This window comes from Cebus imitator, unplaced genomic scaffold, assembly GCF_001604975.1.
Source record: "Cebus imitator isolate Cc_AM_T3 unplaced genomic scaffold, Cebus_imitator-1.0 Scaffold225, whole genome shotgun sequence".
Taxonomy (NCBI): Eukaryota; Metazoa; Chordata; class Mammalia; order Primates; family Cebidae; genus Cebus; species Cebus imitator.
Window position 1 is genome coordinate 1,762,321 of NW_016107540.1, and position 25,838 is coordinate 1,788,158.

Here is a 25,838-nt window from a genome sequence, read left to right on the forward strand (position 1 = left end):
AAAAAATGTCCACCAAACTACGTATTGATTGTGAGTTACAGGTACCCACTCAATTAGAATAGAGTGGCTAGAATATATTCACCACTCAGTGCATACATGTTAAATTGGTAATAGAATAACAATAAAATACTAACTAATAATAAAAACAGTGCCAGGCATTTTTCTAATTGCTTGCTATGTATTTTTCCCATTAATTCTCACAATAGCTCATCCTGGTGACATCCTTTGTGATTGTCATGGATAATCATGGGCATGGAGAGGTTAAATGATACGAGAACATCCATGCAACTAATGCATGTGGAGCCAGCATTCAAACCAAGGCAATTAACACACATTACATTGTATCCTAAAAACTTATCCCTTGAATAAAAAAGAAAAGAAATGCAATAAAATAAAGAAAAAAAGGAAGGAAAGAAGGAAGGAAGCCTCCCACCTTCTAGAGACCTCTATGAAATCAAGTACACGTGTAGGAAATAATCTTATGATAGGGCCTGGAATGCAATCCATGAACATTAAATTTTAGCTTATGATATGACAATTGAGCATATTAAATTAAAACTGCTCAAAATGTAGAAAGTCTAAAACTACTATTCCCACCCTTGTAACTCTCAAGATTGCTCAACTAGTTCAACATCCAGAAATTAGGACCCCAAAATACAGGGCAAATATTTTATTGATGCTAAATCTCAGACATCTTTATTTTTGAGAACACAAACACAGAAATTATCATTCCCTTCCCAGAATGTAGCATTGGCATTTAACAAACATAAGCACATAGCCATCCCCTAACCCCCACATACATTTAATGGCCTAACTATATATTTTAGCAAGACATCCAATCACCCTCAAGCCCAAATGAAACCATTTCAGTTCTCCTCATTTATGTTTCATATGAGCTTATAAGCGTCTAAACAATATCTCACTGGTGAGCAAAGAATGCTTGGTATATAATTGGTATGCGCAGTTGAGATTAGGACACTTACAAATTAAAACTAAGCCAAAGCAATTTTTTTCTCCAGGCTGTTATTGACAATAAAACTAGCATAGGATAGCAAAATTACTCAGGCTGCATGATGGGGATTATAGATCCCACGAGAAAGTTAAGATTTATAATAATTTTTCTATAGTGTTGAAAGGAGGAAAACAATTTCACAAAATAGCTGGTGCACATGCAAATGATATTCGCTGTATGAAACACTCAACAATTGCTCTGAATTCTAGTCAAAACGCTGAAGCATTTAACATTTCGATTTCTTTACAAACATGCTGTCCTACCATATGTGTGTAGTTTCATTCCGTAGCAACGGGAGTCCCCCGGCCACAGTGGTTCAGAGGCTCTGGAGCCACACTGGTTTTCCTTCCCACCAGTGCTCTAGGAAGTAATTTACCTCTCTGAGTCTCAGCTGCCTCATTTTTATAAAGAAGGAAAAAAGAACTTATCTCATGTATTGCTTAGAATATTACATAAGATATGCATGAATGTACAGAGCTTGGGACATCAGAAACAACACCATTTCGAATATTATATGAACTCCTGTAATAGGAAATTTGGCATCATCTCATGTGAATAACGAGGAAATTACCAAAATTTCCCTATATATCAATAACACTTTTAAAAATAATATTTTCACTATAACTAAAAAACATAACTTTCAAATTCTGCTTCTCTAAAAAGTGTGGATATTGTTTTTTAAAGTCAAATATATTACTAAAACATTTTAGATATTTCGTTATACAAGTGTTTTTTATTTGTAACTGTGTTTTACAGTACTGAAATGTAGATTTGGAGTCAACTTGAAGCCCGAATTTAATTTAGGCCTTTGTCCAATCGAATAACAGTATAGAGAAATTGTCACTAACATGGACATGCTGCTATTCTGTTGGGTTTCAATGAAAATTTATAAATATTTGTACATAGCTAATGTGTTACCTGACCCTGTTGCTTTGTTTACTTCTTCTTCCAAATTAACATTTTCACAAAGAACTCTGCTACTTCAACCGGTGACTCAAACAGCTGGACTCACAAGAAAAAGGGAAAGAGTCAGGAAATAATCATACCCTTGCTTTTTGAGTTTCCAGTTGAAACCAAAATGCTTCTAGGATTTGTAGTGTGTGTGTGTGTGTGTGTGTGTGTGTGTGTGTGTGTGTGTTTGAAGAAAATCTACACACAGCAGTAGGCTTATCTTAGATGTGAAAAAATGAGGCCTATGACTAGTGACTCCTTTAAGCATTCCTTAGTAGCTTCTTTTTTCCCACATGATTTCATCTTGTAGAAAACTATATACAACTACAATTATTCTGGGAAGGAATGTTATTAACAATGCTTACAATAGAGTCTCAGCCTGAAAGAATAATTTCATTAGAAATGAAACAGGCCCTATAAAATCAAATGCTATTTTCCTGATTTTCAATGACAATATCTATTTTTTTCTTTTATATACATTTTTGGGCTAAAAGGAATTTTTTCTAGACCAAATTTACAATTTTGCTTCCATTCCACAACAATTGGGATAAGTACATTTTCAGAGTGACATTTCAACCTCAGTATACCTCCCAAGGTGCCCTTCTAAATATCTCCATCTCAGATCTTCACCGAAATGCTGACTGCACAGGGTAAGTTTATTATTATTTTTCCCTCTCTCTTCTCTTCCTTTTCTCCCTTTTTCCTCCCTCCCTTTCTCCTTCTTTTCCTCCTCCTTCCGTTCCGTCTTCCTTCCCTTCTTCTTTCCTTTCTTCCTCTCCTCTTGGGTTAATTGATGTACTTAATACTGATGTGTTCCCACTCATTCTTGTAATTTCATGTTTATAAATTGATCAACTCTCTCTCATTCACTCATTCACATTTGGTTGTCTATTTTGTTCGAGACTTAATAGTGAAATATACATTGAAATTATATTCCTGTGGGATCTCCAAATCACATTGTGAAAATGGCATGTACATAATTTTGACCTGTAAAGTCCCCATAGGAAAAATGAAAACACAGATGCACTCACACACACACATGCACACACACCTGATATAGAAAGACTAAGAATTATTAGCCACTGTAATTACTGTGCAGGGGATTATAAAAGCACAGTGTAGGGGTTATGCCTTTTCTTCTGTTTCACACTTCTCCTCTTACATATGCTGGATGCTGCTCAGATAAACATGAATGCTGGTGTAAAATGAAGTCTGGGCATGCAAATGCCTTCTTGATTGTCCAAGGAGGCTTCACCAATAAGCCTGGAAATGGTAAAAACAGGAAGAAGTTAACCAGCTTCTAATCATTGCCTAATAAAATCCGCATACCCTTCTTTTTCTATGTTCTTTAGCATCTTGGAATTATGTGGGAGAATCTGTCTGATCCCTCTAAAACTCAGTAGGAATTTAAGCAGAGTCAGGCTAGAATCTTTGTCCCTTTCCTTATTAGCATTAAAATTAGGCAAAACTATTTAACTTATCAATCTTAAATCTATAAAGTTGAAATATTTACCTAGATGAGAAGATTATAGTGACAATTTAATAATAACAACAACAATGAAACTGAGAATTTGGTAAGGTCAGTGTTCAATTACTAATTACTATTACTGATACACCTCATTTTACCTCAGGGACATGTCAAGCGTTTACCCTCTCCATAGCTAGTGCATCTAGTTTCTCCAGAAAATGCTAACGGTTGCTAATTAAGAGGATGGTAACACATTTTGCTAAATTAGTAATAGGCCTGACTGTCAAAACATCAGCACACCAGTTTTTGATGGTATAAGTACTTTGGCAACTTAATGGTATTTGAAAATAGTAATGCTATTGGAAATTGTCCTTGGTAATCATGTGGAAATGAAACAAGAAACAATTCAGGAGCACAACATCCAACACACTACAGTGCTCCAGAGGCAGATCCCCTAACCCGCAGGAGATCATGCTGATTATCTGGGTATTTCAATTTATTTAGTGTGAAGCAGGATCACTGGGCATTAGTATCAATCCCAGGAAAGGAGGCTAAACACCTCCCTGACTGCGCGTGGTCTCTGCCAATTTCCATCACCTGCTTAAGTCCAGTGAGACAGAGCACTAGCACCTGGCAAGTTACATGAAGCAGATGTGTTACTCCCGGACAGGCAGCAAAGGACGCGAGAAGCCTAGGATTCATGGCAAGCTGGAACGCTGGCTTAGGAAAGCCGCACATGGAGGACGGAGCTGAGCATGCTCAACTTGTTCTATAGCTGAGGGGGTCTCAGAAAGAGTTCACCCTGGGTTTTATAACCAGGGGCTACATGCCATGCTGGACTAAAGTGTTCTAAGGATATCCTGTTCTCAAAGAGATAGAATCAGCCAGTTCCTCCTTGTCTTGGGATGTTGCATTTCCAGCATCTTCTACAGTTACTGTGGAGAATTATAAAATAAATGGGGGAAAGAACAGGTTGGTCCAAGACCGTCCAAACAACTGTCCTGCAATGAGCATTTGAATTGTTGCTGTTCTTATTTCCAGTCTTCTCAATCTTCAATGTTCTTTTTTCTTGTTTATCGTCTCAGAGTCTCATTTGTGTCTATTAATTTATTCAATCTGTTCTCTAATGTTTTATTAACATTTCATTTGCAGTTCTCAGGGTTCTTAAACATAGTTCAGTTATTTTTATACTTCTTAAAACTTTAAACTTTAATTAAGCACTCAAAATTTTTTAAAATTGTGATTAACTGTAATAACTTAGAAATACACACTCTTGTAAACACTTTCATGTGACACATTAAGTTCAAATTAGGCAGCAGGTGTTTATCCTTCCACAAAGAAATCTGAAGATTTATTTTTTAAAAGGATGTAAATAAATCCGTAGAAACATGTACAATTATTTTTTGACAATGTCTATGTGTTTGCCACATAGGGGTATGTTTGTGGTTCTTGCTATTGTGTTGTTTAAGAGGCATCTTTGTCATATAATTATCAGATACTTATCTCTGCACTGCATAATCTCATCTGTTGCAACCAACTAAATTTTGAGGAAATATAACTAAAGGTGAGCAAGTAAAGAAATAAAGCCCTTCTATAAGAATTTCTGCGATTTAAGTATTTTCTCTCTCAACAAACGTAAAGAGGAGTCCCTTTCTTATTATTGTTACCCCTTGGCACTCCTGTGGAAAACTGCCACCTCCAGGACTATTCCTCTAAACTAATAAAGTAGGTGAAATTTGCCCTTGATGCCTCCTGTCACCTTTTGTCCTCTGTCCTCATCTCCACCTCGACTAGGCCTAGACTCGTGTCTCCTAGAGCCTTAAATTTCCTGGAGTCGGGACACCTGAATCAGCAGCATTTCACGATCAGAACTTTCTTTTACTGCCATTTCAAAATGTAACTGCTAGTGCTTAAGTACAGAGGTCTCTAAAATGTCTGAGACGGTATAGAAATATTCGTGAACTTTTAAACAATGGCAGGAAAGCCACCTCAGCTGGTATTTCTAAGGGCGTTTTCCTCCGCTCCTGTGCTGTGAGAGCAAAATGACCAAGTACAAAATTAGCTGAAAGGTAAAATTGGAAATCCCCAGGTGTTCTGTAGCTCCAGAGCACTTATGCAAGGCCAGGAACAGAGGCTACAGTTTTCTTTCTCAAGGCATATGGATCTGGATCCTATTAGCCAGTGAACCAGAATTTGAATGGTTTGTGTTTACATTTGTTTTAAAGGGGGCAGTAAACATACATACCCTGAAATTGTAGATTACCTGATTACCGTCTTAAAGCCAGTTGTGTCATGTAATTTTAATGTGCTAATTTTCTCTTAGGTTTGTGATTGCTTCTGCACTAAGCAGTCTAAGTGACATTGATGTTGCAACATGCCGAACAGGAGAGGGCTTACCAGCTGTCTGAATAGAGGATGGGGTAAAAGAATTGAGTCACCATATGACAAACAGTGTAAGGCCTTCATCTCTATCTTCATTCACATTCTATTTATGTGAACCAGTTTTCAATTAGCCAAAATAGAGGACTAAGAACACAGGGAATATTTTAATAAAACAATGTTACTGTAGCTTGAAATTTTTGAAGTAAACAGTTAAGTTAATCAACCCATAGGAAAGCTATAACCCCAGTTAAAAGACTTCAGTTGCAAACCAGGAAAAATAACATTGTTCATGATGATGACTGCTATTCTTTGAATGCTTGCTCCCTCCAAAACTCATATTGAAATTTAATTACCACTGTGATAGTCTTGAGAAGAGGAGCTTTTGAGAGGAGATTAGCCTACGAGAACTCTGCCTTTGTTAGTGGCATAAAGAAATGAGTTCAACCCCCTTGTGCCTCCAAGTCCTTCTGTCCTCTTCCATGAGATTATGCAGCAAGAAGGCTCTCACCAGATGCCAGTGCCTTCATCTCGAACGTACCACACCCTAAAACTGTGAGAAATACATTTCTGACTTTTTTATATAAATTATACAACCTGTAGTATTTTACAGCAGCACAAATAGACTAAAACAATGACTCAGTTCTTAAGTAATCACAATAACAATTTTTAAAAATGTTTGAAGGCAGAATATAAAACAAAGGCACCACTTTTTTTCTATTTAATGATAAGTATATTAATATCTGCAAGAAATAAATGAGGAAATAGAAAGTATTTTGAGTAACTTCAAAATAAGCTTCTTAACATCAATTTGTTGGTTTCTTATCAGACTGCAATGGATGTATTTGAGGGATGTGCAGTCTCTGCCCAGACCTCAGGACTATGGAACTCATTCCTCCAGCTAATTAATGGAGTTAGAAGCAGCTCACAGCTCTGAGCTTGGTCCCTTTCTTGGACTTGCCTTCAGCTCAAAGTCTTGACCTTGAGTAAGGTCATGTTTCCTTTTTGGAGCAGCCTTATTCAGTTCTGGATTATGAGGGGATTTCGAGGACAAGTCCCTTTCCACAATTGCAACAACTATGAAGGATCATCTGGATCCAGAGCTCCCTGTAAGATCTGTAAGGTATCTGTGGTGATTTTATTTCAGCTCAACCTCTTTTTCCTAATGTTGATGCTGGAGACATTGCCTAACACATAACCAATATGCAATTAAGACTGTAAATAATAAGCCTATGCCATGAGGCACATCATATTTGTTTTTAGGAAAAATAATAGCAATGTGTATGTTCTTCAACGCAGTAGATAGGTCATGCTGAATGACCCTTTGAATTAAAAGAGAACAACTGAAACTGTTCAATAATATATGAAATACTTTAAAATGTTCATCGGGCAAGAAAAGGTATAAACCTCTCAAACCAAATGTGAAGTCAAAGTAAGAATTAAGAAAAATAAATGTAGTTGTGAAGCAGAAACCCAGTGACACTGTGGCTTGTTTTTAGTCCTAATAGCTTTTGGAGGAGGCTTTATTATTTTCTCTATATAAGATCTTGTCATCTGCAAAACAGAGATAATTTAACTTCTTACTTCTATGTATGGATGCCTTTTATTTCTTTTCTGTGTCAAATTACTCTGGCTAGGATTTCCAGTATTATGTAGACTGTAATTAGTAAGAATGGGTACCCTTGTCTTGTTCTTGATCAGGAAAAGCTTTCAAGTGTCAACACTTTCTTTTCATTGAAGCAATTTTGCATGGAATATGTCAAAAGCGATGTGCTAGGTTATCTGGTGAAATATTTGTTCCCAAAAATCGCTTGGAGAAATATAACATTAGCAGCTACTTTGACCTTAATACATGTATTAGGTAGGACTTCAGAATTTTAGAATATAAACTGATTTCCATGCTATTGTGCAAACCAAAACCCAATGACTGTTAAACACAATGATCATGTAGTGATACTATAATAAAGATTCACATTTGTATAAAATCTGTTATGGTTGCAAAAAAAATGTTGCTTGGCCTTGAAAACCTGCTTCCTTTGTATAAACTATTTAATAATTGCATGTAAGTTATAAGTGTTTTGATGTGCATAGGAAAGATTTTGGAACGGTCATATATATTAGAAGAATATCTATAATAATGAATCAAATATGGCTGTAAATTTTGGTCATATACAACATCTCTCGAGTCTGTCATGTACAGCTTTTGATTCACTTTTTCAAGATGTGATCTTTACAGTTGCAGGACTCACATTTGGACTTAGACACTGCAAGCCCTCAATCCTTAGGCACAGGTACTAGATTACCTACATGTCATTCAAATGCTTCAATATGACTCCAATATATATTTCAGTTTTCTTAAATAAAAGGGCAAGAAAAGAGGAAAGGAAAAAAGAAGAAAGAAGAAAAGAGAAAAATCCTAGAACAGCAAAGAACCGATTCTACATCTGTGTGAAAGAATTGATAACCACCGTTATAACCATCACTCAATTTAAAAAAATAATGCGTGAAGAGATATAGCAAGTCAAAATCTTGTATTTTTTTAAGATATTTTATTTGTTGAGGATCTTTTTCACCAAAGGCCTTTTCTCTGAGGCTTTTTACACTTAAACATTTCTCTGTCTTCAGCGCACGTATATTATAAAATTCCTTTGGACTAATTCTGAGTCTGGGAACCACTTTCACCTTCCCACAGGATTGTTCCTGCGGGACTCCGGGCCCATTTTCTCCTGGCAGGTGCTTCTGATGAGCCCATGTGTTCAGTACTATCCAAAGCATCTCATGGCTGCCAGTACTTTATGAATGAAGACCGCTGGGTCGCGTGCAGACACATATGTGTGGCCTCAGTTTATTATAGTCATTATGACTAGCACAAGGTAACTTCTGTGATCCAACTCAAACCAAAGAGAACTCACAGCGTTAAAAACCTGGAAGTGCTCCACTTCTTTCTGTCAGGAAAATTGCTGTAAAATAAAGAAAACATCCAAATACGGACACAACTATTGAGAATAATTTGAGGAAACAAACAGACATAATGAAAAGATTTTTACGTAGGAGAACAAGAAAAAAAAACAGAAAATTCGAATTCAATTCCTTTTATTTCTAATAAGGAAGCCATCTTAAAACTAAGGGATATTTAAAAATCTACCTATGCCCAACAAAATAAACCCAACAAAACCACTTTATAAGCTTTTTCTTTTGAGTTTTAAGGTGTGAAGTTTCAAAACTTATTTACAAAGAGAATAGTGACAGTAAAAAAACAAAACAATAGTAATGATAACCTACATTTTCTACAATTTGTGCAAATAACTGCTCACTCTGTGCAAAAGTAGCCTTCCTAAAATATTATAAACAATTTTGTTCTTTACATTAATTATGTTGGTTATACATACACAATTTCTTAAATTCCAAAGATGTTGATTCATAATGCTATTTAAAATATCATTATTGATCCTCTATTCCTGCTGTTTGAAAACATACATTCACATAAAAAAAAACACGTTTATAGACATTTCATTTGTAACTGCCAAAAACTAGATATAGCGCAAGTGTCCTTCAAGAGGCAAAAAGATTAACTGTGGTGCATTTCATACAATGAAATACCACTCAGATGTAAAGCAGAGCAACCTATTGATATACGTAACAACTTAAAGGGTTTCACATGTATTATAGTGATTGCATAAAGACAATCTACAAGGAAATCACATGCTATAAGATTGTTCAAACATTTTCTCCTTTCCATTTTATTATTTTCCTCCCTCCAGAATTTTATTACATAGATGTTTACACTTTAAAAATAGATATTATAAATATTATCCATATCCTTTATATTTATAAATACCAGTTTTCTATTTTTTATTTTTATCATTTTGTGTTGCCTTTGTTATAGATTCATAAACTACTATCCCTAATTACTAATTTTATCAGTTATATCCATTTATTTATAGCACTTACAATTTTTTTTTACAAATATTTTATATTTCATGTCTAAAATAGAGCTATTTTGATGATCTTGGTTTTATTTATAGCGGCAAAATCGTCTATCTTCTTATATATTGTTATATTAAAAATTCCTTATCCTTTTAATATAGTTTCATTTAATTTTTTACATTCTCCACTTACTTATTAGTCATTTTTTTTTCTTAGATGAGTCTTGCGTCGTCACCCAGGCTGGAGTGCAGTGGCGCAATCTCGGATCACTGGAACCTCCAGGTTCAAGCAATTCTCCTGCCTCAGCCTCCTGAGTAGCTCAGATTACAGGCCTGCACCACCATGCTCAGCTAATTTTTGTGTGTGTGTGTGTGTGTATTTTTATTAGAGACAGGGTTTCACCATGTTGGCCAGGCTCGTCTCGAACTCCTGAAGTTGAGTGATCCACCTGCCTGGGCCTCCCAAAGTGCTGGAATTACAGGTGTGAGCCACCGTACTTGGCCTACTTATTAATCTTTTAAAGCCATTCCAATCTTATTTATCTAGCCATTATGGTAAGTTCATACTACCCTAGTTATCACCACACCATCTTGCAATATGTAAGCAGCAAGAACCAATGACCAGGACCTAGTCGTTTAAAAATTCCTCAATTTAAGGAAAATATGTGTTAATTGCTGTCTTTGCTATAATGCGGCACGCAATCCTTTTGTCAAATTGTCCCCTTTAAGTTATTTCTAAGGTAAAACAGCAGGAGCTAAAGTCGATCTCTATCTGTTGTGAACCAGCTGTTTATCGGTGTAGGGAACATCAGTAGAGGAACAGTCCAAGGCAGAAAGTCAGGTCAGGGCCATCTTTACCAACACTTCATCCATCCTTACGTTTCTCAGGCCTGATGGTTCTCCTGGGACAGGAACACCCCAGTCTTCAGCCACTCTACAGAGTTCCACATAAAAGGATCAGACAATGATTTTCTCCTTGTGACACTAGGGAAGGACGAGAGTGAATGTTATTTGACTCTCCTTGCATCGAATCTCTCAGCGCTGCTCCAGGCCGCCTTTTACGTCACCACCTTCATCGCTGAGATCAAGGACACATCGAATTCCTCAGCTGTCAAGAATTTTCAGTGGTTCATGGAGTTCATTGTCCCCATCAGGGTCTCTGATTTCTTCAATAGATTCTGGAATCACAGCACCACCCAACTTGCCATCTTGGTGGGCACCAGAGCTCTGTGTTGCATTTGGCTCACAAGCAATGGCTTTTTAAAAATTGAGCTTGGTTACTCTTGGTGGAGAGATGCTTTTCACACTGGTGCTCATTACTATGTGCTCGCTCAACTGCAGGGCCCACCTGCCTAGGACAGATGCCCACCTGCCTGGGCATCTGATCTTGGGCTATAACATCACGGAGATGTAATAAATGGTGAGAGATGAGACTGAAAACAGTTGGCCCCCCCAAAAAAAATGGGAAGGAAAGTGAATGAAAGGCTAAGGAGTTACATTTATTTTACGGGCCCTGTGAAAGCAATGGGAAAGAGGAAAAAGTATGATCTGTATTTCAGTTGATTGACTCTGGCGTCAGTGTTAGGGATGGTTTAGCTCGGTGAACTTGGAAGCATTGAGGATAATCAGGCTGCCATTGCTGTATTTCAGAAGAGATTATGTCCAAATCAGTAATCAAAATCCTACAAATGATGAAATAGGTATAGGGAAAGAATTAGCAATACTAGGTAAGTTATAGCAGAAGAAGAGAATGAAAACTTTGGGAAATGCTTTAGAATTTTTCTGACTTGTTTGATGGCGGAGTATCACCAAAGATGTTTGGAGGTAATGAATGCTATAGAATAAATGAGCAGGCTGTTGCAATGGTGCAGGCAACCAACGGAATCACTTGAATCTCAAGTACTGGGTACAGTGTAAACGGAGGGCTGAATTCAAGTACCTACCTGAACAGTGCAGGATGGGCACATTCAAGCACAAATCCAAGGCTTTTTAACCTGGCTCCCAGTAAACTGTGAAGTCAGTAACTAAATTAAGCAATGCAGAAAGTAATTTCAGTGGGTTTTGCAGCTGGAGATATATGCTGCTCTGAGGGGTATATTTGAATGACAGCTCAGAGCTAACCATCTCAACTCTCTGCTGTGTTACCTTGCCCTGGTGACTCCTGGCCAAGCAGTGACCATGGGGTGGGTAAAGGGTTGCTCTTGCTGACCCATGTGAGGGCTGTGAGACCTGGACAATCCCTTCAGCTCCAGGACTCCCCATTCTTAGAACCCCACTGGAGTCTGAAACTCTTCCTTCACGATCTCCTTCTTTCCTCCCTGAGTCGGACTTGTGTCGAATCTGCTCACAGTTGCCAGACCTGTGTCAAGTCTGAGGTTTCCCCTAGCACTGCCTCTTTTCCTCCTTTATATTTCTCAGGTATTTCCCCCAATAAATCTCTTGCATGTCAAACATGCCTCAGTGCCTGATTCTGAGAACCCAAACTAGCACAGAAGGTCAAGGGAAGGGGGATGCTAGGTTTGTTTGTGGATGTTGAAGGTGAGGTCACATTGGAATTGGCAGTTATCATAGAAACAGACTATGAGAAATTTGTATCTGAGGCTCCCTGTAACTTTGGGCGCAGTTTATTATATTTATTTAAGTAAAATAATAACTTTCTTCTTTACAGTTATATAGTATAAATGTATATGTGTGTTATTAAAATGTTTCAAGGTGCCATCTACAAATAAGTTTTAATAATTTTCCTCCATCAAACTAGTTTCCCCTATTGAGACCCAACAAATAGAAAGGGAGAAAATTTTAGAGTGAGAAGCTTAATTCATATTAAAAAAAATGAGACTGCATATTTTTCTTTCAAGATTTTAGATAAAGAATTGGTTATCTGTTATAAGAATATTTTCAGAATATTTGTGCTTGCAAAAGGACTAGAAAGATTGTTCTCATTGTTACTTTTGAGAATTCCTTCCATTTCACTGACGTCTCAACTATATTAAGAAAACCATGAATATATTCATTTCTGTTTTTATACTGAGCTGGATAATATTAACACTTCGTACATTCATTGAAAACTCATTCTATCAAGCACTGCGTCCTGCACTTAATCTTATTATGTGCTTGCTTTTCTGTATCTGAGGCTCACTGATTTTCCCTTTAGCAATGAGGAAACACTGCTCAGATGTGGTGGTCTGGAGTGTAACCATGGCCTTTGGCTTGACATGGGATTTTTCATATATTTTTCTATTATTTACGGGGACCATTTATTTCCTTCATGAAATGCTCTCCTCACTCAGGGCCCAAGATAGTAGATTTGCTTTCTGTGGTGGTTGTGAAGGATTACCACTGACTGTTATGTCTCAGCATATACTGTTTTCTACCCACTGGGACCTGATGGGAATGTGACGCGTTCTAGCCAGTGAAATGTGAGCAGGAGTTCCTGTATCTGTTCCAAATCAAGTTACCTCCTTGACCATTGCCAATGTGCCTTGATAACAAGCAACCTTTTGAAGCTTAGCTGTATTTGCAGCCTGGGTTTTAGAGTGTGCTATTTCCTAGAGATGGGGAGAGCAAGGAGTAGCCCTCTGTGTACATATATCACCACTGAGACTGCGTTATTTTGTTCTTGTTTCTGCGTCATAATCTGGCCACTTCCAACTCATAAGTAGATGCTGCTGCAACCAAAAAACCAAAACAAAACCAAAAAAACCAACCAAACAAACAAACAAAAATAATAAAAGTGCATGGCATTGGCATTGCTAGAGACTCCATAAAAGACAACAAACAAATCACCACTGAAGGCTGCAATACAGTGAGTCACGCTTTTGGTGAGACTGTCACTTGCAATGACGTGGCACACATACAATGGGTAATGTTAATAGTTAGACTTCTAACTAATAAAATATAAAACCAAGGAGGCATTTAAGCAATAGTTCAATCAAAAGCTTTAAGATAAACTTCACGATGCAGGAGCGGGAAAATATTCTTTAATATGTGAAAATAGAGCTAACTTTAGGTTTAAAACTTGGAAGAAAAGGAAGACAACATCTAGAAAAAAAAAAGCAATCCTCGCTGTGATGGGATATTTTTAATACACATATCTGACATAGTAATTGTATTCAGAACATATATTTTAAAAAGCTTCTACAAATTAACAAAAATGACAGACAGCTGTACCTAAATATAAGCAAAACATTTGAGCATATCTTCCAAATATATATATATATATAATCAATAAACATATGGAAATATGTTAAATCTCATTATATTCATTAGAAAATTACTTCACATACACAGAATATGACAATATACATGCCAGAATGACTAAAAAAATAATTGTCAATGCTAAGTTTTGGAAAGAATATTTCTAAGGAAGAAATCTCATATGTTGCTGACAGAAATGTAATTCGACACAACTACTTTTGAAAACTAGCAGTACTAATAAAATTGAATCACTATTAATTTAATTACAAAGCCAACAAAAAATAGCCTCATGTGTTCAACAGAAAGAATACAAAAACTGTTTATAGTAAAAATGAGGCCGGGCGCGGTGGCTCAAGCCTGTAATCCCAGCACTTTGGGAGGCCGAGGTGGGTGGATCACGAGGTCAAGAGATCGAGACCATCCTGGTCAGCATGGTGAAACCCCGTCTCTACTAAAAATACAAAACATTAGCTGGGCATGGTGGCGCGTGCCTGTAATCCCAGCTACTCAGGAGGCTGAGGCAGGAGAATCGCCTGAACCCAGGTGGCGGAGGTTGCAGTGAGCCGAGATCGCGCCATTGCACTCCAGCCCGGGTAACAAGAGCAAAACTCCGACTCAAAATAAATAAATAAATAAAAATAAAAAATATAGCAGTAAAAATGGAAAACTATTCATATCAGCATAAGAATGGATAAGTGCAGTATATTATATTCATAGACTAGAACTTTAGAAAAATAGAATGAACAAAGTACAGTGATACCAATGATCTCAGAAAATAATGTTGACAAAAAGAAGACAGATGAAAAGGAGGGCTTACTCTATAACTCATTTATATAAATCTCATACACAGGCAGAGCTTATCTACGGTGATAGAACTCAAGAGAATAGTTCCCTGCACAAGAAACAGTGACTGAAGGGGCAAGGGAGAGACTCTTGGAGAGCTGAAAAAATGCAGTTTTTTAATATGAGTATTGGGACACAAATGGACACATCATGGGATGCTCTAGCTGTCGAAATGGTTATATGCATTTTGCTGTTTGTATGTCTTACTAAAAAGAAATTAAAAACTCAAACCTCAGCTCTATGTCAAGGTCAAGTCAAGGATATGAATATTATACTTCTTCTTATCATTTCTCAATGGTGTAATCCATGGTGTAACAGCAGATATAGCATGCTTTGAATCCAAGCTTAGATTTTAAACATATTTTTGAGTAGTTTAACTCTTTGTAAGGATTGCTATTTCATTATTTTTTTCTTTCTTAGTGATCATTCAAAGCTAAGGAAAAACATCACATTATATTTAACATAAAATATAACATTTTGTGTTTCAAAGAAAGTAATGAATGTGTTTTGTAGATATAATTAATATCGAAAATTAGTTGACTTTTAGTAAAGGATAGTATTCTTAATATGAGTTGATTGAACAGTTTTTGAATCTAAGGTATTTTACAAGAGTTTAGTGATCTTATTTTACCTATATCTTGACATATTTTGTTTTGAATCATCTTAGGATGTTACACATAAATTATTTTGAACACTTAAAAAATAAAATAAAAATGAAATTGAAGCACTAGAATGATACATTGGTAAAATAAATTATCAATATTACATCCTTTTTCAGTTTTTTAGTGAGTTATACAATTTTATCATATTTCAGGAAGTTAAAATAAGTCCGGCAGCATGATCTGGTAGCCTTCTTTAAAATAGCATTAAACAATCTTGAGAAATCAGAGTTTTTATAAAGAAAATTCTACCAAAATGGCAAAGAAAATGATTTCCTTAATATATGAATCAAAGTGTGACTGCAAAGAGATATATAGTAGCATTTAAGATACTAGTGATGATAGTAAAGCTCATTATGTAAGTGAAATTTTAGGCTACATGTCATCAGAAAAAGATATTCTAGATGAATTTCTCAAGTTTAAGAATCAATGAGTAAATCATGATATATTTCTAAGAATGAAATTAATTATGTCATTGCCATCCAGTTATTCAGCAGAAAGGATGTTATCACACAAGCTTTTAACATTATCACACGTGATGGTGAAAATTCATGTCGCAAATAAAATCTAAGTAACCTTGGGTTTGGTGATGACTCTTTAGATACAACCCCAAAAACATGATCCATAGGGGAAAGAAAAAGAATTGACAAGCTAGATGGAAATAAAATATAAAATTTCTGCTTTGTGAAATACACTGTCAAATAAATGTAGACAAGACACAGACTGGGAAAAGATATTTGCAAAAGACATATCTGATAAAGAACTGTTACTCAAATAGAAATCTTAAGTCTCAGTAGTAATGAAATGAACAACACAATTTAAAAAATTGGCCAAAGGCCTTAATAGACATCTTTCCAAAGAAGATATGCAGATGGCAAATAAGCACATTAAAAAGCTGTTCCATTCCATATGTCATCAGGAAAATGCAAAGTAAAACAGTAATAAAATACCACTACATTCCTATTAGAATAGCCAAAATTCATAACATCGAACACACCCAATGTTGAAGAGAATGTGGAGCGTCTTTGGTATTTATCCAAAGGAGGTGAAATTTTATACCCACACAAATACCTTCACACAGATGTTTATAGTAGTTGTATTCATAATTGCCAAAACTCAGAATTAACCCAAATGTCCTTCAGTAGTTGAATGGATAAATAAACTATTGTGTGTCTATACAATGGAATATTATTTAGTGCTGAAAAAGAAATGAGCTATTAAGCCTTAAAAAGCATGGATGAAACTTAAGTGCATATTACTATGTCAAAGAAGTCAATCTGAAAAGGTTACATGTGATATTCTAACTACATCATATTCTGGAAAGGTAAATTTATGGAGACAGTAAAAGAATCAGTGGTTTCCAGGGATTAGAGGGGAGAGAGGGATGAATAGGCAAACCATAGAACACTTTAGGTAGGTGAAAATATTCTGTATGATATATGTTAGTATACATTTGTCCAAATTCATAAGTTGTAAAACACCAGGCATAAGCTCTAACGCTAACATAAATTACGGACTTTGTGTGATAGTGATGTATCAATGTGGGTTATCAGTTGTAACAAAGGTAGTCCTCTGGTGAAGGACATCAATAGTGGGCGAGGCTCTGCATGTGGAGGACAGGGGAAATGTGGGAACTCTCTGTGCCTTCCTTTATATTTTGCTTTAGACCTTAAAGTGTTCTGAAAATAAAGTATTTGTAATAAAGGTTGATTGGCAGGACATGGTAGATCATTCTACTTGATGTTTACAAATGTAAAAATGAAAAATACTTTAAAATTAAGTTCAGAAGAGATGGTTCACCTCTCTGCAACAAAATTATGACCTTTAGCAGCTTCAAAATCAAATGCATTTTGATGAAGCAAGAACATGATGCATGAGGAGTAATCATAAGATGGAGTCAATGTGAATGTTGGAAAACAGGAATCAGTATTTACCAGACTGATATAGCCTAGTTTATTTCATGAGCCTCAATAAGCAGCGAGTTGCTTTCAAAGGACATTGTTTATTTCATGTGCATATACCCTCACCACCAGGAAAATATGGAATGAAAACATGGATTTTCTATGTTTAAATAATTATTAAAAATTTTAATAAAATTATTTTTCACCATTTCTTTACTCTTAATTCTGTAAATTATTTGAAAATAATTTTAAAAGATTTTGAAAATATAACAATGTCTATCCAGATAGCAGTGGTGACACCTGTTTTTCCTGGAGCAGTGAGAGTCATGATGGTCCCTGAAAATAAATTTTTAGCAAAATTGCTCAAGAAAAGGTGACTAAAGGCTTGACTCTCCCTGTGCAGCCTGTTAGACTGAAAATACCTGGAATAAATAAGAGAGAGGAGGGCACGTCTTCCATAAATTGGCACATGGAGCTCACTGGATTGAAAGAGATAAGAAGCAGGAAATGTTTGTGAGGCAAATGCACTGCTGAAAATATCATAAGCCTAGATTATAAACGTGTTTGATTTTCCAAGATTTAAGACAACCCCTGGGGCAATATCTTTCTATGGGTAAGAAGGAGACAGAAAAACCTGCTCAGTGTTCAGGGAGAACATATTGTCCAATGCTTGATTTGGATGTGTCCAAAGAGCATGATAAAGAAGGAAGTACCCTACGTAATGGGAAGCCATGGTCCTTGGAGAACTGTGCACTGGAGAGATCCTTCTAGGGAGAAGAATCAGACCCTAACCAGGAAGACTTTGCAGAGAATATCCTGAGTGCCTATTTAAATTGGAGTTTTGAATGAGATTACCTATCCACTCTGCTCCACCACTGCACTGTAGGTTCTTTTGGGGCAGATACATTGTTTTGGTTCATAGGTGTCTATATGAAAAGGACCCACATCCGAATGTGATATAGTTCATTCATTACCAAACACTACCGATAGATCTGCTCTTTGTTGGTATGACTGGTTGGGGTTCTGGCCTGGTTGTCTTTTTTAGTAAGAGTGAGAAATATCTGGCCATCAGAAAAGCAGATTCTTACTGACATTGATATGGTTCACCAAATAGTTCCATGCATGGCAAAATAGCTGTTGGACAATTGGAGACTGAGTGACTAGCAATGACTGAGGACATTTAAGTGGAATTGAGTAGCCACGGGCACCAACATTGGATGGTCTATTCGAAGTCTGCCCAGCTCTTACCTCCTGCCACGGCAAGAGGCAATATTGAAAACAGTGGCTTTCTCAGCCTTGGTTTTAGAGTAATTCCTGAGCCATCCTGAACAGATCACATCGTTTGTGTAAGAAATCAAGCTCTGGTTTTGTCAGGCACTACCATTCCTAGGCTGTTGGTTGCTATAACATGGCCTGATGTGCTTCATGCCTTCCCCTTCTCTAGTTTCCTTTAGTTTCCTTTGCTGACTAGTTTTTCTCAAACTACATTTCACGTAGCAGCATCTTGGCCCCGTTCTCTTGCTTGTCTCTATGAGGTACCTTGTTCATTCCCATGCCTTACGACGTCATGTAAATGCTGAGATGCCAAATTTATATTCCCAGTCTGGACCACTTATCCAATCTCCATATTATTTTTCATTCCATCCTGAACATCTGCACTTGGATATTTTATAGGCATCTCACGTATTAAGACTATCATAATGAAATTTTGAACACACCTCTAAGCATGTGCCCTGACCAGTTTCACCATCCGTTAATATCAATTCCTCCTTCTTTCTAGTTCCCTGAGACAGAAACATAGTAATCAACTTCACTTACGCTCTTTCCTCAACCCCTCGCATTTAATTCATCTGTTGGGCTTGTGAGTTTTCCTGTAAAATGCATTTTACATGTGTGGCTACAAACTATGTGCACTGCCATCACCTAGGGCAGAGTTCCCAACATGTTTCACTAAGAATTCCACAAGGGGCTCCTGGCTGTTCCCCGTTGCCCTCTCCAATCCCCACAGCCCATTCACATAGCAGCCAGCATGGTTTGTGAAAGGAAACCTAGTCACGATGTCTTCCTGATTTTGGAGTTTCCACAGTCATTCAATGGCTTCACTTTGCCCTTACAAGAAAATCTACATCCCATATCTTCTTGGTCCTGTCTACTTTTACATCCTTACTCAGAATCCAGCCTCCCTGCCTTGCTATGTTCCAGAAACACTCGCCTTTTTTCTGTTCACTGAACAGAGCCAGCCCAGTCTGGTCAGTTTTGCTCATCAGTCAGCTTGTCACAAGGCTGTGTCTACTTAACTCCCTATTTTGTCTTCTGCATCTTCAGGGAGGAGTTTTCTGACCACTTAATTAAAAACAGACCCTCCTAAATAACCCCTTCATTATTTCTATTGCTGAACTCTGTTCAGTTCCTGCTCCACAGAGATCACTAGCTTGTAAACATTTCATTTCTTGCTTGTTCATTGTCTGCCCCTTCCAATGTCAATTAAGCTCCACAAAGGTGTGGACTGATGATACCTGGCTTCTTCCCTGCGTTCATCCCCTAAACCCAGCATTGTGCCAGAGAGATAGGAATTGTTCAAGGAATACTTGTGGAATAAATGTATGTGTTTGCTTTTGTTTGAATAAGTTATATGTGTTTGCAATTGTAAAATAAAATGAGGCCAACAGACATATGAAAAAATGCTCACCATCACTGGTCATTAGAGTAACGCAAATCAAAACCACACAGAGATACCATCTCACACCAGTTAGAATGAGGATCATTAAAAAATCTGGAGAAAACATGCTGGAGAAGATGTGGAGAAATCGGAACACTTTACACTGTTGGTGGGAGTGTCAGTTAGCTCAACCATTGTGGAAGACAGAGTGGTGATTCCTCAAGGACCCAGAAACAGAAATTCTATTTGACCCAGCAATCCCATTACTGGGTAAATATCTAAAGGATTATAAATCGTTCTATTATAAAGACACATGTACACCTATGTTCATTGTGGCACTGTTTACAATAGCAAAGACCTGGAACCAACCCAAATGCCCATCAGTGATAGATTGGACAAAGGAAATGTGGTATATATACACCATGGAATACTATGCAGCCATAAAAAATGATGAGTTCATGTCCTTTGTAGGGACATGGATGAATCTGGAAATCATCATTCTCAGCAAACTGACGCAAGAACAGAAAATCAAACACTGCATATTCTCACTCATAGGCGGGTGTTGAACAATCGGAACACATGGACACAGGGAGGGGAGCATCACACACTGGGGTCTGTTGGAGGGGACTAGGAGAAGAACGGAGGGGTGTTGGGAGGTTGGGGAGGGATAACACTGGGCGAAATGCCAGATATATGCAATGGAGTATGCAGGCAGCAAACCACATTGCCATGTTTGTACATATGCAACAATCCTGCATGATCTTCACATGTACCCCAGAACCTAAAGTGCAATAAAATATAAATAAATAAATAATAAATAAGTAAATTGATGAATGGTTTGCATTTTATTTAAGAAAAATGAATTATGCTATTCAAATGTGAAGTTATGGTTAATTACCTTTTTCTGATACAAGAAAAGTTCGTTCATCCTTTTCTTATATATGATTGAAAATATACTAGTAAAGACTTCTTTCTTTTTCCTTGCCCAATATGAAGGAAAAGCTCATAATCTAATTCTAAGCAAATTTTTGCATATTCTTCAATTTGGAAGTCTCATACATAGAATTCTAAACTGAATTGTGTTTGTTTTGTATTCTTAGACTATAAATAAGGCCAGAAAATAATAAATAATGAGGTGTAAAGAAACACAAGTAAAAGAAAAATATATGAGAATAGGTGTCTGACATGAAAAATCTAGAACTGTGTAAAGGATAAGTGAGAATAGAGGGCATTTCTCAGGCTGACCTCTTTCTCCAGGAGGTGGCACTTAAAAAGAAAACCTAGTTTGTTTGCTGTATTGTAATTCTGTTTATTCATTTACCTCCTGCCTGGAGTAGCAAGCACAGACACATCCATAAAGTATATGACTTAACACAAACTCACTTTTCCTCCCTCTAAAATGCAAACACAAGAAAAGTGCAATAAACATTTCCTAAATTTGTCAGGAATATATTTAAAAAATAGCTTGTAGACCCATCTGCTTTTGTAAGAGGGATATTGATTTCTAGTACACAAACTCTAAAAACCTATGTCCACCTTCATTTGTATAATCCACATGAATTTATTCATATAATTACATTAACAAGATCTTAGGAAGTTAGAATAAATGCTTTAATAAATTAAAATGAGACAATTTGTGTATACATAACTTCCTACGGGAAAACTTTATTCTATTATTTTTAGTATTTTCTTAACCTTTTGGTGTTCCATAATTTCTCAGGGAGTTTTGAAAAAAGTTGATATACAGGTTCCTTCCTAAGAAATAATAATTAATAGGTTTGGAATTACGCTTTTAAGTGGCATTTTCTAAATGCACCCCAGGGTATTTTAATGTACAGTCAGATTGAAGATCACTATGGAGGTAAAGTAATGAGTCTGTTGGGTATTGTCTATATAAAAGATTATTTAGCACACTTTTACCTTTTGTAATCAGTATAAGAATGTTTGAGAGATTTCTAAACACTGAGGAGTTTCCCAAGGTCAGTTCTTTTAGCAAGTGACATAAATGGTATTTGACTTCTGTATAAACTGCAAGTTTGTGGTTCCCCTTAGATTCACCTGTGGAAACCCTAGCCATGAATGGGGTGGTGTTAAGAGGGGGAGTCTTAGAAAGGTAATTAGATCATAAGAGTTGAGTCCTTCTGATGCGAGTATTGTTCTTATGAGAAGAGATGAGAAAGAATGCCCTGGAATCTTGTGCCAAATGGAGACACAGCAGGAAGACAGCAGTCTGTGAACCAGAAAGTGGGCTCTCACCAGACAAAGGAATCTAAGACAAAGGAGCAGTGCCTTGAACTTAGACTTCTCAGCCTCCACAACTGTGAGAAATAAATGCTTGTTGTTTAAGTCACCCAATCTATGGCTTTCTCTTATAGGATTCCAAATGGACCAAGACAAATTCTGACTGTTTACCTTGGAAACCAGGCTTGTTTCATTCTTTATATTAATTTTTTTTCAATCTTTGCAATTTTTTTCTTAAATATAATTGCAGAATTTTGTTTTTCCTACTTGTTCTTGCATTGGATGATTTTGTTCCTTTTACATAGTAGACAAATACTGTGTGACATTCTGTTAAAAATAGCGGTTGTTTAAATACTTCTAGTATTTTCATAAAAGGTCATTTTTCTAATTAAAAAGTTTGAATTGAGGTAGAAAAATATGGTCATTAAAGGTATGTTGAATTAAAAAAAGATAAACATAGACCTGTTACTTAAGTATGAGTCTGTTGAGCCATTTGGTTCTTGTATTTTTTTCTTGAGTTATTTTACTATTATCATCATTATAATTTCTATCATTTAGCCTTTTGAATAAGTAATCATCGCCTGTCTGAAAAGAAATACCCTCCCAGAGAATTTTTATGTCATTATGGTTTTCAACCATAATGAGAAATTAACTACAATTTTCTATTAATTGTAAAATAAAACATCAAATCTTTGACCACATTAGGACAAATAACTTAGTCAGATGAAGCTTACTGATGTGATGAATCTCTTCAGGTCTTTTTTGAAAATTGTTACTGATGTAGAAAGTCCCAAAGATTAATCCAACATTTCAAGTACACCGTCAATTTTTTCCTGCATTTTAATTTTTTTCATATTTATTGCTTTTAACTTTTTTCAGACTTTGAAAAGCTGGATTATCCCCCCTCTTTCTTACCTATTTTCCTCCTTCTCTTCCTGTTTTATTTTCGGTATATGACTGTAATATGGTTTTCCACATCTGAAGCCTTTGTCTGTTTTTTCCTTGTGTAACAAGCAACCTACCCAAATATAATTTTCTCAGATCATCTTATTCTTACATCTAAATTATTTATCTGAACCCTGGGATTTAGTTTAGAAATAGTACCTGCTTGCTTTATAAATATCAAGTTGTTTTCCTTGCATATATGTATATAATCTTAATTTTCTTTTTTTAATTAAAATTTCTATGAAGAAATTCCTAATTTTGCAATTATTATTGAGACCCTTCAAAATGCATACAGCAGGATCTTGTTTTTCAGAACAATTGTATTTGCTTCCATGATTATTCTTGGCTTTATGATTTTCTATAATTCACTCCATTTTGCTAGATTATTAGTCATAAATATGGTTCTAAAACAGATCCAGAGATAATTTTCTCTTCCTCCATTTTTAAAATTTCTGTGAAGTCTTTGATTATTGAATGTATTAGTCCATTCTCATGCCACTAATTAAAAAAAAATACCCAAAGACTGGATACTTTATAAAGGAAAGAATTTTGATGGACTCACACTCCTGTGGCTGGGGAGGCCTCACAATTATGGTGGAAAGTGAAGGAGGAGCAAAGGCATGTCTTACACGGCAGCAGGTGAAGAGAGCGTGTGCAGGGGAACTCCCCTTTACAAAACCATCAGATCTCATGAAACATATTCACTGTGGTGAGAACAGCAGGGAAAAACCTATGATTCAACTACCTCCCACTGGGTCCCTCCCATGACACGTGGAGATTATAGGAACTAAAATTCAGGATGAGATTTGGGTTTGGACACAGCCAAACCATATTATTCTGCCCCTGGACCCTCCCAAATCTCATGCCCTAACATTTTAAAAACAATCATGCCTTCTCAACAGCCCCCTAAAATGTTAGGTCATTTCAGCATTAACTCAGAAGTTCACAATCCAAAGACTCATCTAAGACAAGGCAAGTCCCTTCCATCTATCAGTCTGTAAAATAAAAAGCAACTTAGTTAATTCCTAGATATAAAGGGAGTACAAACATTGGGTAAATACACCCATTCCGAATCGTAGAAATTGGCTAAAACGAACAGGCTATAGGCCCCAGGCAAGTTTGAAATTCAGCAGGGCAGTCAAATCTTAAATCTCTGAAATGATCTCTTTTGATTCCATGTCTCATATCCAGGTCATGCTGATGCAAGAGGTGGGTTCCAGTGAAATTTGACGTCTCCGCCCCTGTGACTTTGCAGGGTACAGCCTCTGCCTGGCTGCTTTCAGGGGCTGGCATTAAGTGTCTGTGGCTTTTCCAGGTGCAGAGTACAAGCTGATAGTGGATCTACCATTCTGAGGTTCAGAGGACGGTGACCCTCTTCTCACAGCTCTACTAGGCAGCATCCCAGTGAAGACTCTATGTGGGGGCTCACATTTCCCTTTCACACTGCCCTAGCAGAGGTTCTCTACGAGGGCTCTCCACCCTACAACAAACTTCTGCTTGGATATCCAGGCATTTCTATACATCCTCTGAAATCTAGCTGGAGATTCCAAGCCTGAATTCTTGACATCTGTGTAGCCACAGGCTCAACACCATGTGGAAGCTGCCAAGTCTTGGGGCTTGCGCCCTCTGAAGCAATAGCCTGAGCTATAGCTTGGCCCCCTTTGGCCATGGCTGGAGTGGCAGGGAAGCAGGGCACTAAGTCTGAAGCTGCACACAGTGCGGGGTTGGGGGGTCCTGGACTTGACCAAAAAAACAATTTTTTCTTTCTAGATTTCTGGGTCTGTGATGGGAGGGGCTGTCCTGAAGGTCTCTGACATGCCGTGGAGACATTTCCCCATTGTCTTGGCAATTAGCATTTGGCTACTCGTTATTTATGCAAATTTCTGCTGGTGGTTTGAATTTCTTCACATAAAATGGGTTTTTCTTTTCTACTACATCACTAGTCTACAAATTTTTCAAACTTTTATGTTCTGCTTCCTCTTGAACTCTTTGTCACTTAGAAATGTCTTCCACCAGATATGTTAAATCATCTCTCTCAAGCTGAGAGTTCCACAGATCTGTAGGGTAGGGACAAAATGCTGCCAGTCTCTTTGTATAGCAAAAGTGACCTTTACTCCAGTTCTCAGCAACTTCCTCATCTCTATCTGAGTCCACCTCAGCCTAGAGTTTATTGTCCATATGACTATCAGCATTTTGAGCACAGCCATTCAAGAAGTCTCTGGGAAGTTTCGAATTTTCCCACATCTTCCTGTCTTCTGAGGCCACCAAGTCTCTAGGAAATTATAAACTTTCCCACATTTTAATTTCTTCTTCTGAGCCCTCCAAATTGTTCCAAACTCTACCTGTTACCCAGTTCCAAAGTCGCTTCCCCATTTTCGAGAATCTTTACAGCAGTGCCCCACTCTAGTTCCACAATAGGTCCTCTTCAAGCTGAGAGGCCAGGAAGCCGGTCCCAGTTCCCCAAACCTCAAAAGTAGGAAAGCCAGCAGTGCAGCCTTCAGTCTGTGGCCAAAGGCCCGAGAGTCCCTGGAAAATCACTGGTGTAAGTCCAAGAGTCCAGAAGCCGAAGAACTCGGAGTCTGATGTTGAGGGATAGAAAGAATCCAGCATGGGAGAAAGACGAAGACCAGGAGACTCAGCAAGTCAAGTCCTTCCAG